Raw genomic sequence first — 18,638 nt, 5'->3', positions numbered from 1 at the left:
AAAGGTTATTACAACCTTTCTTCTATCTCTTATACTTTAGGCGCTAATCAACATTTATTGCAAAAAATAAAATTTAAAAATACTTTAAAATGAAATATCGGAAATATTGCGCTTGTTTAGGGCATGTTACAAACTATTTATGGTTAGAAAAACTAACAAGTAGTACAACAACAACAAGTTTAAAGAAATCCGTGCAAAAACCACAGAGCTACGTTGATTTCAGTAAGAGTAAACGTGGAAAATTCGTAATAGTATCGAGGCGCGCATGGATGGTACACGTAGCCCACAGTCAATATAGGTTTGATGTTGTAAGTAACTATGGGAAAGCTGAATTTTTCTATGCTAATAGACCATATTGAGATTATCATTTTCTTGAAAGTTAACACTCCTCCCCCCTTGTGCTTTCCTCTAACCCCCCTTTTTAGATAAATTTACAGCCTCTTAGCAATTAAGCTATAACTTTAAAACGGGTAAGGATAATAATGCAATATTTTATTAATCATTTTGCGTTACGATAATCTACAAAAAGAATTATTAGGTGAATAAATATTTAAAAAGAATTATTATAGATTTCTAAAGAAGAAGAAGAAGAAGAAAATGTGTTCATTGTAATAAAATATCAATACAGTGTTATTTATTTAAATGCAAAGAACAATGGTCAAAGACCGTCTGTTTTGTGTTAGACACACTGATTTTAAAATATTTTAAAACAGTTTTAAAAAATTCCATGAATCACATACCATTATTAATAAAATAAACTGATTTCCACTACAGAACATACACAAATAGCACTACATACTAATAGATCAGATATCAATTGAATGAATAATAAAATTTAAATGTAGCCTACTGAGAATCTGAATTTTTCCTACAAACAGTTAATAATTCATAAAACAAACCTGTTACTTTTATGATTTACTTTCATAGATACTTAACAAACAATATTTTATAAATTTTTTAAATTACATAGATTTTTCCAATTTTTGTATTGATATCTCAATTCTTAAATTTAATAATTATACTCCATTATCAATTCCCACCCTTTACTCCACGCCTCTTTAAGATAATTTCCAAGTGCCCGCCAATCTTTGCCATTTAAAAATTAAAAAAAAACTCATATTCATTTAAATATAACTTGTTAGACCAAAATTGACGTATCTTTTTTTTAAATTGGACATTCTGCTATAAAAGGGTACACGTTTCATCCCGGTTGAGATTACATAGTGAACATACATAAATTTTATTTTCCATATAGAGTTATCTTTTTATTAGACGACCCCCTTTATTTGTAAAAAGTGTTTTTAGGGATGGTTACGAATAAAAATATATATATTCACCATTTTCCAATACGGCCAACAACTTTGTTATTTCTTATGGAATACGCTGTATTTTAGTATTCTTTTAGAATTTAAAAGCTATTTTTTATTCGTGACATTTTTTCTCTAAACCTACCCCATTTAGGAGTTACAGCGTGTTATATCTAAAAGAAAGGCTTGTGGTGTACATTCGGCATCCTGTAGCTCATAAACGAGTAAGTTGAGAGAGAAAGTGCAAAGAATAAATAAGTCACATATAAGTCCTCGTTCAAAAAAATGTATAAAATACGTTAAACACTACTGATTTTGTTGTTTTTAAAATGGCCACAATTTTCAAAAATGCTAGCTTACTTTGATATTGGAACAATTTATTTTATAGTTTTTTTTTATGTAGATGTGATTTGAAAACTTGTTTATTCTTTGTATTTCCGCTCTTAAACTTACTCGTTTATGAGCTACAGGATGCAGGATGTACTCACAAACCATTTCTTTTTCGATGTAACTCCTAAACAAGTAGCTTAAGAGAAAAATGTCAAGAATAAAAAAGTTTAAAAATTGTGCGTTTACATTCTACAACAATCATAAAATACAGGGTATTCCATAGGACTAACAAAGTTGTCAGCCATATTGGAAAATGGCGAACATATTTTTAAAATTCGAAACCACTAAAAAAAATCTTAAAATAAAGGGTAGTGTCCCATAAGAAGTTAACTCTATATCTCATGATAAAAAAGTTATCTATTGGTTCACTTTAGGTGAGACACCCTGTATAATAAAATGAGGCTCTGGCGTACAGCAAATGCACGATATTCATTCATATGTATCCACCACAGTCTGTATATGTACTGAATGAGCTACATAACGTTAATATAATCTATATAAAGCGGCAAATTCAAATACAAAAACCATAATATAAGTAATTTTTTCATTGTTGCGGTGCACAAAAAAGCCAGAGTCCTGTAAAATCAATATACTGTACTATCTATAACCACTATATGTAAACAAACTGTTAATAACTATGTATCATTTTAAAATGTAAACTATGCACCCCAAATTTTGTATTAAACATTTTGTTGTGCGACCTCATATAAAAAATCTACGAAGAAAAGTTTCATAAATTAATCCGTAAAAATATTTTTTTATGTTTATGATATTTTTTAACTATGAATATTTAGGATACCATGGTAAATACACTTTTTGTTGAATATCGTAACGCAAAATGATTAATAAAAGATTGCGTTATTATCCTTACCCGTTTTAAAGTTATAGCTTAATTTCTAAGAGACTGTAAATTTATCTAAAAGGGGGGGGGGTAGAGGAAAGCACAAAGGGGTAGGAGTGGGGACTTTTGGGAAAATGCTCATCTCAACATGGTCTAACAGCATAGAAAAATTCAGCTTTCCCATAGTTACTTACAACATCAAACCTATATTGACTGTGGGCTACGTGTACCATCCATGCGCGCCTCGATACTACTACGAATTTTCCACGTTTACTCTTGCTGAAATCAACGTAGCTCTGTGGCTTTTGCACGGATTTCTTTAAACTTGTTGTTGTTGTACTACTTGTTAGTTTTTCTAACCATAAATAGTTTGTAACATGCCCTAAACAAGCGCAATATTTCCGATATTTCATTTTAAAGAATTTTTAAATTTTATTTTTTGCAATAAATGTTGATTAGCGCCTAAAGTATAAGAGATAGAAGAAAGGTTGTAATAACCTTTTTAAAAGACAATATATTTAGGCGTAGATAGACGCTTAATTCACCTTTCTATCATTAACCGTTTGAGAGTTAGACGCGGAAACGTAAACCAATGACCCGCGCAACTTCCCCCCCTCCCCCCCGAGTTGTGACCACCCTAGAAATGCGACATCATCGATTTTTTCATCTACTAGATGTCCCCAACAATAATCAAAAGTCAAATTTTGTCAGACTTTCAGTGCATACTCAACCCGTTTAGCGCCTGGACTACAAGTGGAGTTCATTGCCGGAAACCGCGTCAAAAACGGTCAATCCGTTAAACATGGCAGCTGTCCAAAGTTCTTGTGAAATATACTTGCACAGGCCTTAGTATGGGCAAATACTCGTATTAAACATTAGCTTGAGAGCTTAAACTGTATTTTAAAGTCAACTAGGTCATAGATTATAATAGTATTCAATCTTAAAAACAAATTTAACCGGGTTTCAGAATTCCCTGCTAAAGTTGACTATGAGTATTTACCATTACTAAGGCCTCTGCAGGTATAATCCGCAAGATCTTTAAACTGCCGCCATTTTGTAACGGATGAACCTTTTTTGACGCGGTTTCCGGCAATGAACTACACTTGACCAGACCTTTAAAATGATGTGCATATCAGACTATGCTTACATTAAAGATTATGTACCTACTCCTCGTGGGCCGTCCCCTGGTGAAGGTCAAATTACGGCAATGATTGCAAAAAGTAGTTTTCATACATGTAAGTTGATGTGAAAGGTTTGAATTTTCTAACAAATTTAGTTAAAAAGATATTAAACCGTTTCCAGACTTTTTTGTCACCCTGTATATAATTACAGGGTGTCCACATTCTGGAAAGTCAGGGATAGTCATGGAAAGTCATGGAAAACAATTCTGGTCATTGAAAGTCATGGAAATAGGCAAAAGGTCATGGAAAGTCATGGAAATTCCCCATGATGGATGATTTGAGGGAACTATTCAATGCTCTAGTCCGCCGTAACTCCGACTACTGTAGCATTTTTCTGGATTTTTCAACAATTTTCGACAATTCAATTTATTACAGTTGTATTATTCTATGATTTTTGAGTTTGTATTAGTTCATTGTTGTACCATTGTACTCCATTGTTGTCTGTTAATACATATTTCAGTAGTTTCTGCAAAATCTAGGCAGTTTTATTTGTGTGTGTTTGTTATATTATAATTTGAGTAAAGTTCGTGAGTCATGGAAATCGATGGTAAATGGTCATGGATAGTCATGGAAAGTCATGGAAATTAATGACAAATTTTCTGTGGACACCCTGAATTATCATAGTAAATAAAAGCTATGGGTCTGATATCTTAATTTACGGTCACGTTTCTGTGTCATTTGGTAGCCATCTTGGTTTTGGGTTGTATATAGGTAATATTGAAAAAAATTGCAACAAGTCATTTTTTAACAGGCCAGTCTTGCGAATGATACATACCAGCCCACACTATACAGGGTGTCCCACGAGAGGTGTCTCAAATTGATTACGGAAAAACGGCTTAACGTACAAGGATGTAATACAATTATTTCCCGCTAAATCGACCGCTAGGAAAAACGTAATAGTATATTACGTTACTAGTCCTGAAAATAGGTGTTTACCGGACGAGTGTGGTCGTTCCCATACGAGTTCCTATACCAATGCATTTAGCCTTTCTCCGGTTGAATTGTCTTACTTTTTATGAAATTAGCTTTACTTTGATATGCTTCAAGTAAAGGTTTTATGAAATAATAAAAATTCCAATAGAATTATATTTGAAAATGCTCTATGTTCCGGTGTTGGTGAGTTGCGGCCCAAACCTCATTTTGCGTATGAGTTGCGGCCCAGACTGAAAAAAGTTTTGAACGAGTTGCGGCCCGAGTATAAACAGGTTAATTGCGGCCAAAATAATCGTACATAATTTAAGAAATCAATTCATTGTGTTAGTTTGGTTTTCACTCCATTGTACATAAGTTGATCAAAAAGTCACTTTTTTATTTTGAGTTGTACTCAGAGGTTAACCCTAACTTCTGAATTATTCTACATCAACTCTAACCCAGATAGAAACGGCAACCCAAATTAAAGCACTAGGCCATACTTCCTCGACTGCACTATGTATAGCAGACTCAAAATCTATGAACACTTACTTCTTTAGGGGATAAGGTAAAATTAAGATAAGCACATTCACTAGCTACACATTTCAGTGCCAAAGAGTATTTTTTCTTTGTTTTGTAAGGCAGCATGAAAAATATAGAGGAACTGATAGACATATACATTCCTGTATTTTGTATACCTGTTTATACTTGGGCCGCAACTCGTACGTTGGTCGGGCCGCAACTCACCTGTCTCTCTTGGAGAGATTAGTGTCCGGGCCGCAACTCACCTTTAGCCCTTTGTTCAAAACTCTCAATTAGCAACATATGCCAAGTGACACACCATTTTATAGGTTTTTTAATTCCTAACAACTTTGTAATTTACACTTACCTCGTACCTCTTTTAATTTATGCGTAAATAACAAAAAACCAAATTTTCCTATATCAAATGCATGTTATTTGGGTTTAACACTTAAGGCCATTTTTAACTTTGAAATGTATTACTTAAAATGACTAACCTTTATTATACAGGATACTGTTTTTGTGATTTGTAAAGGCAAATTTTGATTTTAATGCCTTGTGAATGTAAGTGTTGAGCCCTTGAAGGCACGAAAACCTTATTAGGCCTCAATTGGCCCTTTTTCATATTGGCCCTTATTTTTAATTATTTTAAAAGTTAATAATATTTAATTTATAATTAATAAATTACACACAAGAGTGAGTCATTTTGAACTAACAGGGATTTTTTTTAATTATTGGTTTTGGATTTAACAGTAGTTTTAATTTCTCTTGAGTTTAAAATACTTGAATATTGTGTCTTATCTTATATAGTTTAGACTGTTTAGTGATAATTGCTAGTGGAGAGATAAAAATCATGTCCGTGTTTATGCCTTTGATTAAGAAAGAAAACTGTACTAACCTTGAGGCATCTGACAGCCTTACAGTCAATTTTGTAAGTTGCCAACATTTTTTCCTCCAGAGCCTCCTTTTTCACCATTTTTGGAAATATTTTTGCACTTCACTTTCTTCAGCTTGTTCAACCAAGGTAGTGTGTTTTGAAGATGTGTTCATGAGCTCTACAAATCTTTTTGAGGGCTTGGATTTTCCATCTAGAAAGAAAATGGCTACAAAAACTGTAGATCTAAAACAAGGAAGACTGTTTGGCTCAGTATCAATCTGTGTATGATGATGAAACCTTTATCAAAAGTACAGTAGTGAAGTCGGTGGTAGCGTCACGGACTTTGGGCCCAAGGCAGCGATGTCGTGGGTTCGGATCCTGGTCACTGCCGCAAACATTTTGTCAGTACAGTTCACCTTTGTACTGTACTAGCTCTCCCCTTGCATTTTCTGGAACATTCCATCATTCCATGCACAGATCTGTCGTCTATGTAATGTGGACGGGCAAATGGAAGATTAAAAGAGGCCGCCAACCTCTTAAAAAAATAAACCAACAAATAAACTTTCAACAAATAACTTCAAAGGCTCATCACTGACATTCACCAGCCACTAAAATGAAAGTTGGCTTTACAACATGTCAAAATAAACACATGGTATGTACATGACATTTATACTGACATCATTCCTTCACCTACTGACAACGGATGGTTTATGCAACCTGATGGAACTCCTGTCCTTAACTATGAGCAATGACCCACCAGCACCAGAAGCAATTCCATAGCTTATCAAGTGTAAATGCAAAAATGGGTGTAAGTCAGCGTACTTTGGGAAAAAATGTTACACTGAGTTGTGTGGATGTGCAGACTATTGAGTGTAACAACTCCCCATTAAAACGAGCAACAGGTTTTGATGGTGAAAAAGGAGGCTCTAGAAGAAAAAATGTTGGCGACTTATCTCTTCACTAGCAATTATCACTACACAGTCTAAACTATCTCAGATAAGACGCAATATTCAAGTATTTTAAACTCAAGAGAAATGAAAACAACTGTTAAATCCAAGACCAATAATAAAAAAAATCCCTGTTCGTTCAAAATGACTCACTCTTTTGTGTAATTTATTAATTACAAATTAAATATTATTAACTTTAAATAATTAAAAATTACCGCCCATATGAAAAACGGCTAATTGAGGTCTATTAATGTTTTCGTGCCTTCAAGGGCTCATCACTTACGTTCACAAGCCACTAAAATGAAAATTTGCCTTTACAAATCACAAAAACAGTATCCTGTATAATAATGTTTCCGTAGTTATTTTAAGTAATACATTTCAAAGTTAAAAATGTTTAAAACATGTCCAGTTTTATCTCACCTTTATCCAAGCGCTGATAGACAAACGTTTAAAATCATTGTTGTTCTATGATATCTTCGTTGAGGATATAATTTGCGTTTTTCAGTCATAACCTTCAAGTAAGGTATGTAGCTTTGCTTCACTTTCAACAAAAATATTACAATGTAAGACAAGTACATCTTGAATGTTCGAATGTTGTGTTAAGCTTGCTACCCCAAATTTCGTGATGCTTAGTCTTTATGTCATAATAACATTGTACCGGTGTTCAAACTCATTACATAATCGTGACATTTATGGTGCTATCATAAAGAAACTGTCCAGGGCAATGTCATTCTGTTTCAATCCCACTATTCTACCGATTATTTCCAGTTTCCGATTTTCCTATTCTACCGATTATTTCCAGTTTCCGATTTTCATGCTCAATGTCATGATCAGGAGGATCGTGTCATACTCTGGCACAGGTCTGCTAGTGATTCTTATCTTTCCGTTCATGAACAATTTTCAAATTTCTGGATGATTTTGTTCAGTTTTTAGCATTGAAGCCAACTACAAAGAAAGCAAGCAAGAAAGGTTTTGATGATCGCGTGCAAAGAAGTACTTTAGGAGAGATTTTGTAGCTGCTAAATAGACGAAATTTGTTTTGCCTAATCGCGCGAACAAAGAGCTTAATGGTTCGAAACTTTTTTAAAGTAACTCGATAAAACTTCTGCATCTTGTTATGACTGCCTTCGTACTCAAAGAGTTTTTCTTCAAAATCTTTAACACTTTCTCTTTTAATTTGATCATTAACTGTTTCAAGTAGACCTGACCACTATGATGTGGTATAATTTTCGTAAGCTTCTCCTAATGATCTGGCTATTTCCTGCAAAGATATTTCAATATCACGATTCGTCAACTGGTCAAGGTACAGTTGATATAATACAAGTAATGTTACTGTGAGAGCATCAAGAGCTCTTTCTTTACATATTCTTCCCGGTAAGAATCTTCAATACAGTAGTTGGAGAATATAACCACGTTTCTATGCAGGCTTGATTAACACCACTGCCTTCTATGTATTTCCTAAGAGTTACCAAAGACCAAAACGCAGTGTAAAGTTCACTAGGCTGCATATGAACTGTTTTCTGATGTCTTCCCTGTCCACCCAAAGTTTCATTAACATATCATAAAGCTGAAGATCAGCAGTCACCACACACATTTTATTAGACCCCATTATTTGTGTACTGACCATGTGCTATCTTGCTACAATAGCAACATATGCCAAGTGCCACATCATTTTATAGGCTTTTTAATTCCTAACAACTTTGTAATTTACACTTACTTCGTATCTCTTTTAGTTTTTGCGTAAATAACAAAAAACCTAATTTTCCTATATCAAATGCATGTTATTTGGGTTTAACACTTAAGGCCCCATTTCATTTAGTGTTAAACCACGTCAAACCCAAATAACATGCATTTCATGTAGGAAAATTAGGGTTTTTTGTTATTTACCCAAAAGCTAAAAGAGATACAAAGTAAGTGTAAATTACAAAGTTGTTAGGAATTAAAAAACCTATAAAATACTGTGCCACTTGGCATATGTTGTTATTTAAAAATTTTGACATTGAGAATTTTCAAAAATTAATTTTTTTTAAATTTTTATTATAAAAAATCTTTACTTGTAGCAGATCAAAGTAAAGCTACTTTCATAACGAGTAAGAAAATTTAACCCGAGAAGGGCTAAATGTAATGAAAACATAGAGTATTCAAAAAAATATTGATATTTTTCAAAAAACAAACTACAGCCATTTTGAAACGAAAAAAGAGAACTAATTTTTGTTTGCGCCAAAATGTTAGTTTATTAAATGCCTTTAAAATGGTCTATAACATGGCATATGTTTACATTTGAAAATCCCGAGATTCGAACTAGTGACCCTCATTTTTTGGCACACCCTGTATTGGGAAAAAGTTAAGAATAATTTTACGTAATTTTTGGGGTCGATTTAGCGGGAAATAATTTTATTCCATCCTTGTACGTTAAGCCGTTTTTCCGTAATCAATTTGAGACACCTCTCGTGGGACACTCTGTTTATATGTATTTATGGCAGCTTAATGCTAGCAATTTATTTTTTATGCCAGCATATCTGAAAATATGCGAACCAACTGCTGTTCTTAATACAAGAAGGTTTCAACTGACTACGATGAGATCCCCGTTCTACGCACGGGGACACACAGCTAGTTCATTCATAAAAATAGTCAATGGCGGTACCCATCGATACTTTTAATGTTACCATAATGTATTAAATGTTGTTTATCCAAACAAGTCTTGTTCATTAACGTATTTAAAAAACCTTAATTTACAAACAACAATTTTACAAACTCCTGTATGAGTCAAGTCTACATTTTCGGATGAAATATTAGGATGGTTTTCCGCTAAGACCGGGGAACTGCGGATATCGGATTAGTGGCAAAACAAATGTAATTCTGTGAGGGCGGAAACGCCAGTGGAATCAGTGAAAAGTTCTCATCACTAGCATTCATATAGGCTCTTTTACTCTGTTTGGTTGCATCCAGCCGAAATTTATCGAATGAACTTTTGAAAAGTTTTTTTTTTGTAAAATTATCTATTGTGACACGATGTACTCGAATAGTGTACTTGGTTTGGATAAACCATAAGCACGGACCGACGCGCGATTTAACTCCGAAGGGCAAAATTGCGAAAGACAGAGTTCCAAAAGGTATAATTCTGAAAGGAATTGGGAAAATAGTCCACATGGTAAGACATATCTCTGAAAAGGTATTGCTCTGTGTTAGAATTTCACAGAAACGAATAACGATAAAGATTCTTAATTTACCGGACCCTTCGTAAACCAGCGCTGTATTTTATAGATCGTCCAGATTCATTCTCAGAACTAATAGACAATACGGAATGATTCAAAATGAATGACCCAGTTTTAACGCTTTATAACTTATACTATTAAACATACCGCTATAAAATACACATCAAACGAAAAAGCAACTCAAAGAGTTTATGCCTTCCAAAGACACATCATTTAACAAAATCGATCCAGCAGAACTGTAGATTTAATTGTACAAAGTTAAAAAGTAATCTCAAACTTTTTTTACCACTAGAAATTTGGAGGTTACTTGACGTTTTTGCAAATAACTTTAAATGGTGAGGAAATCGACCAAAGGTGGAGGTAATATTCCGAAAGATGATCAAATTTCCTACAATCTAATAATATGTATTTTTTGAAAATACTCAAGAAAGGTACAAAAATTTGCCTCAAAATGAAAGAAAAATTTAAAATCCCCGTCTTCAATGTAGACAATAAACATAGCAAACAATAATTTCACACTTTTTTTATTTTAAGCCATTTTAGGCTACATTTATTGAGTATTTTTAAGAAATGCATAATGGTAGGTTGTAGGAAATTTTGTTCTCTTTGGGAATATTACTTTCCACTTCGGTCGATTTCCTCCCCATTTTAAAGTTATTTGCAAATACGTCAAGTAACCTCCAAATTTCTAGTGGTAAAAAAAATTTGAGGTTACTTTTTAACTTTGTACAATTAAATCTACAGTTCTGCTGGATCGATTTTGTTAAATGATGTGTCTTTGGAAGGCATAAACTCTTTAAGTTGCTTTTTCGTTTGATGTGTATGTTATAGCGGTAAGTTTAATAGTATAAAAGCTATAAAGCGTTAAAACTGGGTCATTCATTTTGAATCACCCTGTATTTTAGTATCAGCTTTTACGTTGGGTACATAAATTATTGTTTAAATGATTCTAAATTTTTTTAGCTTTTCGTTTCTCAAATCTGGATAAGCTACTAATTTCAGTGATTTCGGTTTAAATATTTTCATTGTTTCAGGTGGACATACAAGCATAGTAAAATTGCGAAATTTAATAATAAAGGTTTTAAGTGCTAAAAATAATCAATGTAATTCTCTAGTAACTGAATATTTGCTTTATATGCGAGATTATGTTAACATTTCCGAGTGATTGTGTTCACATAATCTTACTTAATAACAATCTGGACAATTGTTTGTTAAATTTTTTAGTGTTCGTCCTTAAGTCTTAAATTTGACTACTATCACAGTGCTACTATTCACAAGCCCAGTTAGTCTAGTTGCCAAAATAGTACAGGTAAAATAATACAAAAACACTCAATATAAACAACAAAATGTGTACATTCATGAAATTTCACCTGTGAGTTACTAATAATATGAGAAATGAAAATCCGATGAGTCCCCAAAATTTTGGGCGTCCTAAGGCCCTTTTTGGGTCCCTTTTTGTTCTGAAGGGCCCTTGTTCCTGAATAATTTTGTTTTTACGTTTAAGGTCGAGTGAGGTGTGGTTTTCGATGGTTTTAGTTATTTTAAATCGATTGGGACTAGTTTTAAGTGTACTAAACCACTCCATACAGGGTGTTTCGAAATATTATTACTTTTTACGATATTCAAACCAAATTCATAAAGTAATAAAATTAGTTACCTCCATGCTCTATATAAAAGGGTATTATTGAAAATAACTGCAATTCTTTACTATATCAGAGGGAAGGATCACAAGGAGTAAGAGGAAATATTAAATACAACCGGCACAGCAAACCTGCAGACTAAGGGAATTTTCATTTGCCCGATTTTCAATTAAATCTAAAACAGCATTGAGTTTAATGAATACTTAGGTTTGCTGCTACAAGGAGGCTAATAAAGTGTGTTTATAGTAAAATAATAATAGCCTAGTATAAAACAAATAAAATTGACAAGTTTTATTAAGACATATCAATAAACAAACAAACAAAATCATTTTACACTATTCTGCTTAAGAATAACATTTAATTTTAATCTTACAAGTTATGAATTTTATTCGTAACTAATACACTTACAAAACACGTTAATATACTAAATTATTTGTTTTCTTTAAGCTCTTTAAAATTCTCTAGAGAAAAATTGGGAAACTTTGTTTTTTGAGGGTCAAAAATAAAAAAAAATTACCACATAAAACCCTGTTCCATGGACCGATTATGCCGGTTTCGTTAACATTGAACTAAAATTACTCGAGTTATCATGTTTACGGACACGTATATAACATGGATATACTATATTATATATATGTATACAAACACACATATAATATTTTGAGTGGATGGTGCTTTAGGCTTCTGGGGGCATCGAAATGAAAACGTAAATCGGTTTTGGGTCTATGTTTTACCATAAGACCTTCGGTAATAGCTTATCTCCTATATGGGATGTTCGCTAAAAGGGGATGCATTAAGTTTTACACCATAACATAATTACATTTACCATTTACCATCGATGTCTTCTCCGCCGTCCTTGTAGACAGGGGAATCGTCAATTTCTTGTACATAGGTTACTGAGCAAAAGTTTCAACTTTTAAGGTAGTGTGAATAATCTTTCAACGTGTTTTTTATGCAAATCTATTAAGACCAATTTCAAATTGATATGTATTTTTCTTAGGTAGTTATTTAAGTTCTTTTTTTACATTTATTACAAATTAAAACTATTGTATTTGTATAAAACCTTACATTACATATTAAAATGAAGTACTTAAACTAAAGCTATTTTTCTACAATTTCTGTAGTATCTCTCTTTTCAATTTCATCATCACAATAATTATTCTCATACGACTCATTAACAATTTTATTATTCTTAGCAACTTGTCCATCTTTACTGATTTTGTCCAAGTTTGTGTTCAAGCAGGATTCCCCTTTACAAACCTAAAACCTTGCATATTGCAGTACAGGCAACACCAATCTTAAAGCACGAACAATGTGGTGCAAAAACACCTTTCATACTTACTGACGTTTGCAACTTGTATCTTAAGTTCCTCAAACTTATTTTCAATCAATACAAGTACGGTTATCTTTCGTGGTTATGACGACCAGGACAGCACTAAGACATCAGAGCAGCATTGTCGGTACAAGCATTTTTTGTCCTGAACAATGAGAACGAAGTTTTTGGGGGTAAAAATTGGGTTTTCTCATTTACTTTACCCTCAAAACACAAAGTTTCCCAATTTTTTCGCTAGAACATTTTAAATAGCTTAAAAACAAATAATTTAGTATATTAACGTATTTTTGTATGGTTATTAGTTACAGATATAAATACTAAAATTGTAAATTTGAAATTCCCATGTTATTCTTATGTAGAATAGTTTAAAATGATTTTGTTTGTTTGTTAATAGATATATTTTGATCAAACTTGTCAAATTTATTTGTTTCATACTAGGCTGGTAATATTTTACCATAAACACACTTTATTAGCATCCTTGCATCTGCAAACCTAGGTAATCGTTAAACGCAATGCTATTTTAGGTTTAATTGAAAATCAAGTAAGTAAAACGGAAATTCGCTAGGTCTGCAGGTTTGCTGTGACGGGGGTATTTAATATTTTCTCTTACTCCTTGTGATCCTTTCCCCTTACGTAGTAAAGAATTGCAATTATTTTCAATAATCCCCTTTTATATAGATCATGGGGGTAACTAATTTTATTACTTTATGAATAAATGTTTAAATATCGTAAAAAGTAATAATATTTCGAAACACCCTGTATGGAGTGGTTTAGTACACTTAAAACTAGTCCCAATCGATTTAAAATAACTAAAACCATCGAAAACCACACCTCACTCGACCTTAAACGTAAAATCAAAATTATTTAGGAACAAGGGGCCTTAGGACACCCAAAATTTTGGGGACTCATCGGATCTTCATTTCTCATATTATTAGTAACTCACAGGTGAAATTTCATGAATTTACAAATTTTGTTGTTTAAAAAAACCTATTTTACCTGTACTAAAAGGCATTTTTCACCCAAACCTGAAAGTAAGGTCTACCCAATGTTTTTTAGTGTTTTCTGTTTCTTTAAGACCTACATAATTAAAATCTGCAAGGTGCCACTTTGTCACCCTTGAGCAAATTGAAATATTCAAAATGGCGGCCAAGATGGCTTAAAAACTGTATATTTGCTGTATCTTTCCCTATAGAAGAGACAGGATAATAATTTTTGTGTCTAATTTTATGTTTTAAGGGTCAGAGAATACCAATAATTGATTATCTTAGTAATAAATACCCCCGCCGCAGCAAACCTGCCGACTAAGCGAATTTCCAGTTGCCTGAATTGATTTTCAATTAAATGTATTTAATTAACATTAATTTTTATGAGTACATAGGCTTGCTGCTACAGGGAGGGTAAAAAAATGTGTTTTTTAGTGAAATATTAACAACTTAGTAAAAAAAATTTACCAAGTTTGATCAAAATATATCCATAAACAAGCAGACTACAACATTTAACAATATTCCCCATAAGGATAACGTGGGAATTTTAAAATAACAATTAATTAAATTTTCTCCGTAACTAATAATGGTACGGCAGTAAGTTATTCATTTTCAAATTGTAATGAAATACAATTATTGATCTTACTCTTAGGTATGTCAGTAAAATTGTGTTACTGAAGTTCATAGCTTACCTCTTAAATCTCTTACTGTTTGCTAGCTAAGTTCTTGTAAAGAATTTCAGGAACAAATTATAAAATTTAAGCATTTAGTATCAACTTTACTTTGGCCAATGATTTTTATATATTTTCTTTCCTGTCCATACAATTACATGGGTGAGGGATAATCTTTGTTTTTGGAATGATGTAGTTAGTTTTCCTATTTGCTAAAATCAATTCTTAAAAGATTAACATAACCATATTTTCTTGTATGTATTTATTTCTTCGATCTAACAATGCTCAGATACTACTTAAACATTGTTTATAGTTTATTTAATAAAAAAAACTTGTTATAAAAAATTTTTACAAGGACATTAAACATTTCTTAACATAGTTTTAGAATCGAATATATTATTCTGAAAAATAGTAAGTATTTACCTTTAAAATAACATTGAGGTAGATAACTGTACTTTACATGTATATAGTTATGAAGTAATGGTATCAAACAGTTTAATAAGAAAATAAAGTAAGAGATTAATATTAGAGAGTAGTATTGTGTTTACTACTTATTTCAGTGGTAATAATTCCTTAATATTTTACTTAATCTTAGTAAACAATTTTCAAATATTTCCTGGTCTTAAAACCTAATGAACATTAAATAAGATTTACATTTAAAGTTTTCTTTACACATAACGTCATTTGATAAAAAAATCGATTTGTTAAAAGGGGAGCAGTGCGCGAATACCACTCCCATGTTATTCTTAAGGGAAAACATGTGATTAGATAGGTACAATTTTTTTTTTAAACCGTTAGAGGTATTGACTCAAATTTATTTTTATTCATTCCTTAGATTGTTTTCTGTGATGTCATGCTATATAAACAAGAAGTTAGGTCTAGTTTTTAAAATATAAAATTAAATAATAATTACTAATTTTTAATTTTGTTTTTTTTTATAAACAATTTTATGTGTAAAGTTATGTGTAAAATTTGGGCTTGATGAGTTAAGTAGTTTTCTTCAGAATGGTACCTAAACTTATAAAAACTAACTTTCGGATATTCACATTTGAACCCTTGAAGGGCAGGCTCAGTAGAATCCAGAAGGGCCCTCTTTTAAAAATCCGGGAAAATTATTTTTATTTACAATGTTAGACTATGAGATAAAACATGAATGTACTCATATGTAAATTGTAACTAAATTCTGTATTTTAAAAAAGAATATTTAAATTTAATGAAATATAAATTAGTGAAGAAGAAAAACTATATTCAAAAATAATATTCTAAAATTAAATGGTGTCTAGGTAGGAAATATTTCTTTTGTACTGTCCAGTGTCCAGGTGTGAAGTAGCATTGTTGGAAGGAAAGCTAAAGAAAAGGAAGAAAATGTGCTTGTGGTGGAAGATATAGATAGAGATGGATGTGCTAGCCAAGTCTCCAGTGATTTAAATATTCAAAAGTAAAAATTAACATTCAGAATACATATAAATATTGAATATAAAGAGACATAAAGAAAGAAGATAATCACCATTTCAACAAAAATTGGTAATATCAACTTCAATTAACACTTAAAAACTCATCATCAATTTCCAACCACCATCACACCATTGTGAATTGACTAAATTTCAAGTGACTTTCAAATTAAGAACTTATAGCCTAAATTTTTGACTCTCATTATTAGCCTATCTCATATTATTTAGCCTACTTTAGTACTGTATAAATTAAGTTAATTAGCCTATCAGAATTTCATACCCGGCACGAACCAACCCCTAGATTAATGTCATTGCTCTCCAAATTTTTATCTAGCCTAGCCCATCAAAAACCTAGACCAAAATATAATTTCACTGTCATAGCCCAATGAGATTGTTGTAATAGCTATAGAACCTAAATAAATTGTATTGTAACTTTATTGGAATTTTATTACAGTATCTATTTTAAGTAAATTCATATTTTGAAATCCATTAATAAAAGAGGAGTAGGTTGCAAAATGGCGTCCCAACTAATGGGCTATTGAAAATTCTGATCTAGGCCTAACCTACGATTAACCTACAAAATTTAAGATAGGCCTTTATAACCAAATTAACACACAACTAACAAACCTGCAAATACAAAATATATACAACAACACAGGGAATAATCATTTATTTAATCAATATGAGTGACGATGACAAAAGGTACAATTTACGACCAAAGCCGAAGTTATCGTGGAAGGCAGCCGAAAATAATTTGCGTTACAATACCGACGGTGAATCAGACCCAGACGATAATTTTGGCGAATTAGAAAATGCTAATAAGCAAGATAAATTTGTGAACACCGTAAACAACATATAATCAAATGACATGAATACACAGCACAACGAAGGACACGATCTACAAGAAAACATTCATACACAAAGCATCACTAGAACAGCAACAGACAACACAGCAGCAGACGCACAAGACAACGCCGCCATGACATCCGCATCGAATTCACACCAGCCAATGGGAACACAGGGAATGGTGGAACGAGAACTGGACACAGCAGAAGGACTTGACATAGAGGAGAAGAAGAACGGCGGAGATGAATCGTCACAACAACAGACAGACAAATCAGCTGATGTGAGTGACGTCACTATGAAAGCCACCACACTGACATCGAATGAACATACGACTGGAGTCACAGACATCGCATCACTGCCTCTAACAGCTGCGAGTGAAATAAATATGAATGATTCTATTCTTCAATTAATGCGAATGGTTCAACAGAATAATGCATTAATAATTTCACAACACGACACATTAAAATTATAAATACAATCTGAAATGTCAGAAATAAAATTACAAAATGATAATTTAAAATCAGAAATTCAGCGTGAAATTAAACAGTGCCAGATTTCCCTTGAAGACAAAATCACCTCTGTTAAAACTAACCAAGAAAACATGCGTAAGGAAATGGATCAGATACAAATAACTCAGATTCAACATTCCAAAGAGATCCTTACAATGAAAGAAACGTTTAAAGCAGAAATATATGAGTGTGATACCAAAATACGTGAAAATTTAATCCAAGACTTAGAAGAACAAAAATCCGAAATGAAGTCCATGATAATCCAAAATAATTCTCAAACTCTTAAAAAGTAAATTTGGAAATACAAAAACAAAAATATGATACTCATTCACAGATAAACCAATTCAGGTTGGATCATGAACAACTTATAACAGCAAAATCAAAACAAAATGACCATGAAATACAAAATTCACTGATCGTTTTTAAAAATCAAGGTCAAGAAATTTCAGCTATCCAACAGAATCTACAAAAACAAAGTGAGGAGATTATTGAAATAAAACAAAATATCACTAAACATGGACAAGTAACATCGTCCCCTCAACATATCTATGTTACATGTAACGGAAACTCCGGAATCGTGTCAGATATGACATTACCAAAATTCAATGGTAGAGGACATAATCCGAAAGAATTCATTGCTAAGCTGCAAAAATACTATAAAAAGAATATACTAAGGAAAGATCCAAATATTGACAACATAGAGTTTCTCATCGACCTGATTGAAACCAGCCTTGAAAATCACGCTGCACGTTAGTTCAACCTCGTAAAAGGCGACATTAGAAATTGGGAACAATTCCAACACCTATTTGAGAACAAATACTGGAGTCGAGACACACAGCGAGGGATAAAACAACGTTTAGAAACTGAAAAATACCGAAACAATGGAAATTTGTCTCGATCAGAGTATTTCATAGAACGTGTCCTCACACTACAATCATTGACACCATCCCTTAATGAAGAAGAAATAGTGGATTGCCTGTGCGAACATTTCGAAGAACTAATCCAGAATGCACGACGAG

Source organism: Macrosteles quadrilineatus, unplaced genomic scaffold, assembly GCF_028750875.1.
Source record: "Macrosteles quadrilineatus isolate MER2022 unplaced genomic scaffold, UCM_ALF_1.0 Scaffold_2__2_contigs__length_208266976, whole genome shotgun sequence".
Lineage (NCBI taxonomy): Eukaryota > Metazoa > Arthropoda > Insecta > Hemiptera > Cicadellidae > Macrosteles > Macrosteles quadrilineatus.
The sequence above is the reverse complement of the archived record's forward strand: the minus strand, read 5'-3'. Positions refer to the sequence as shown.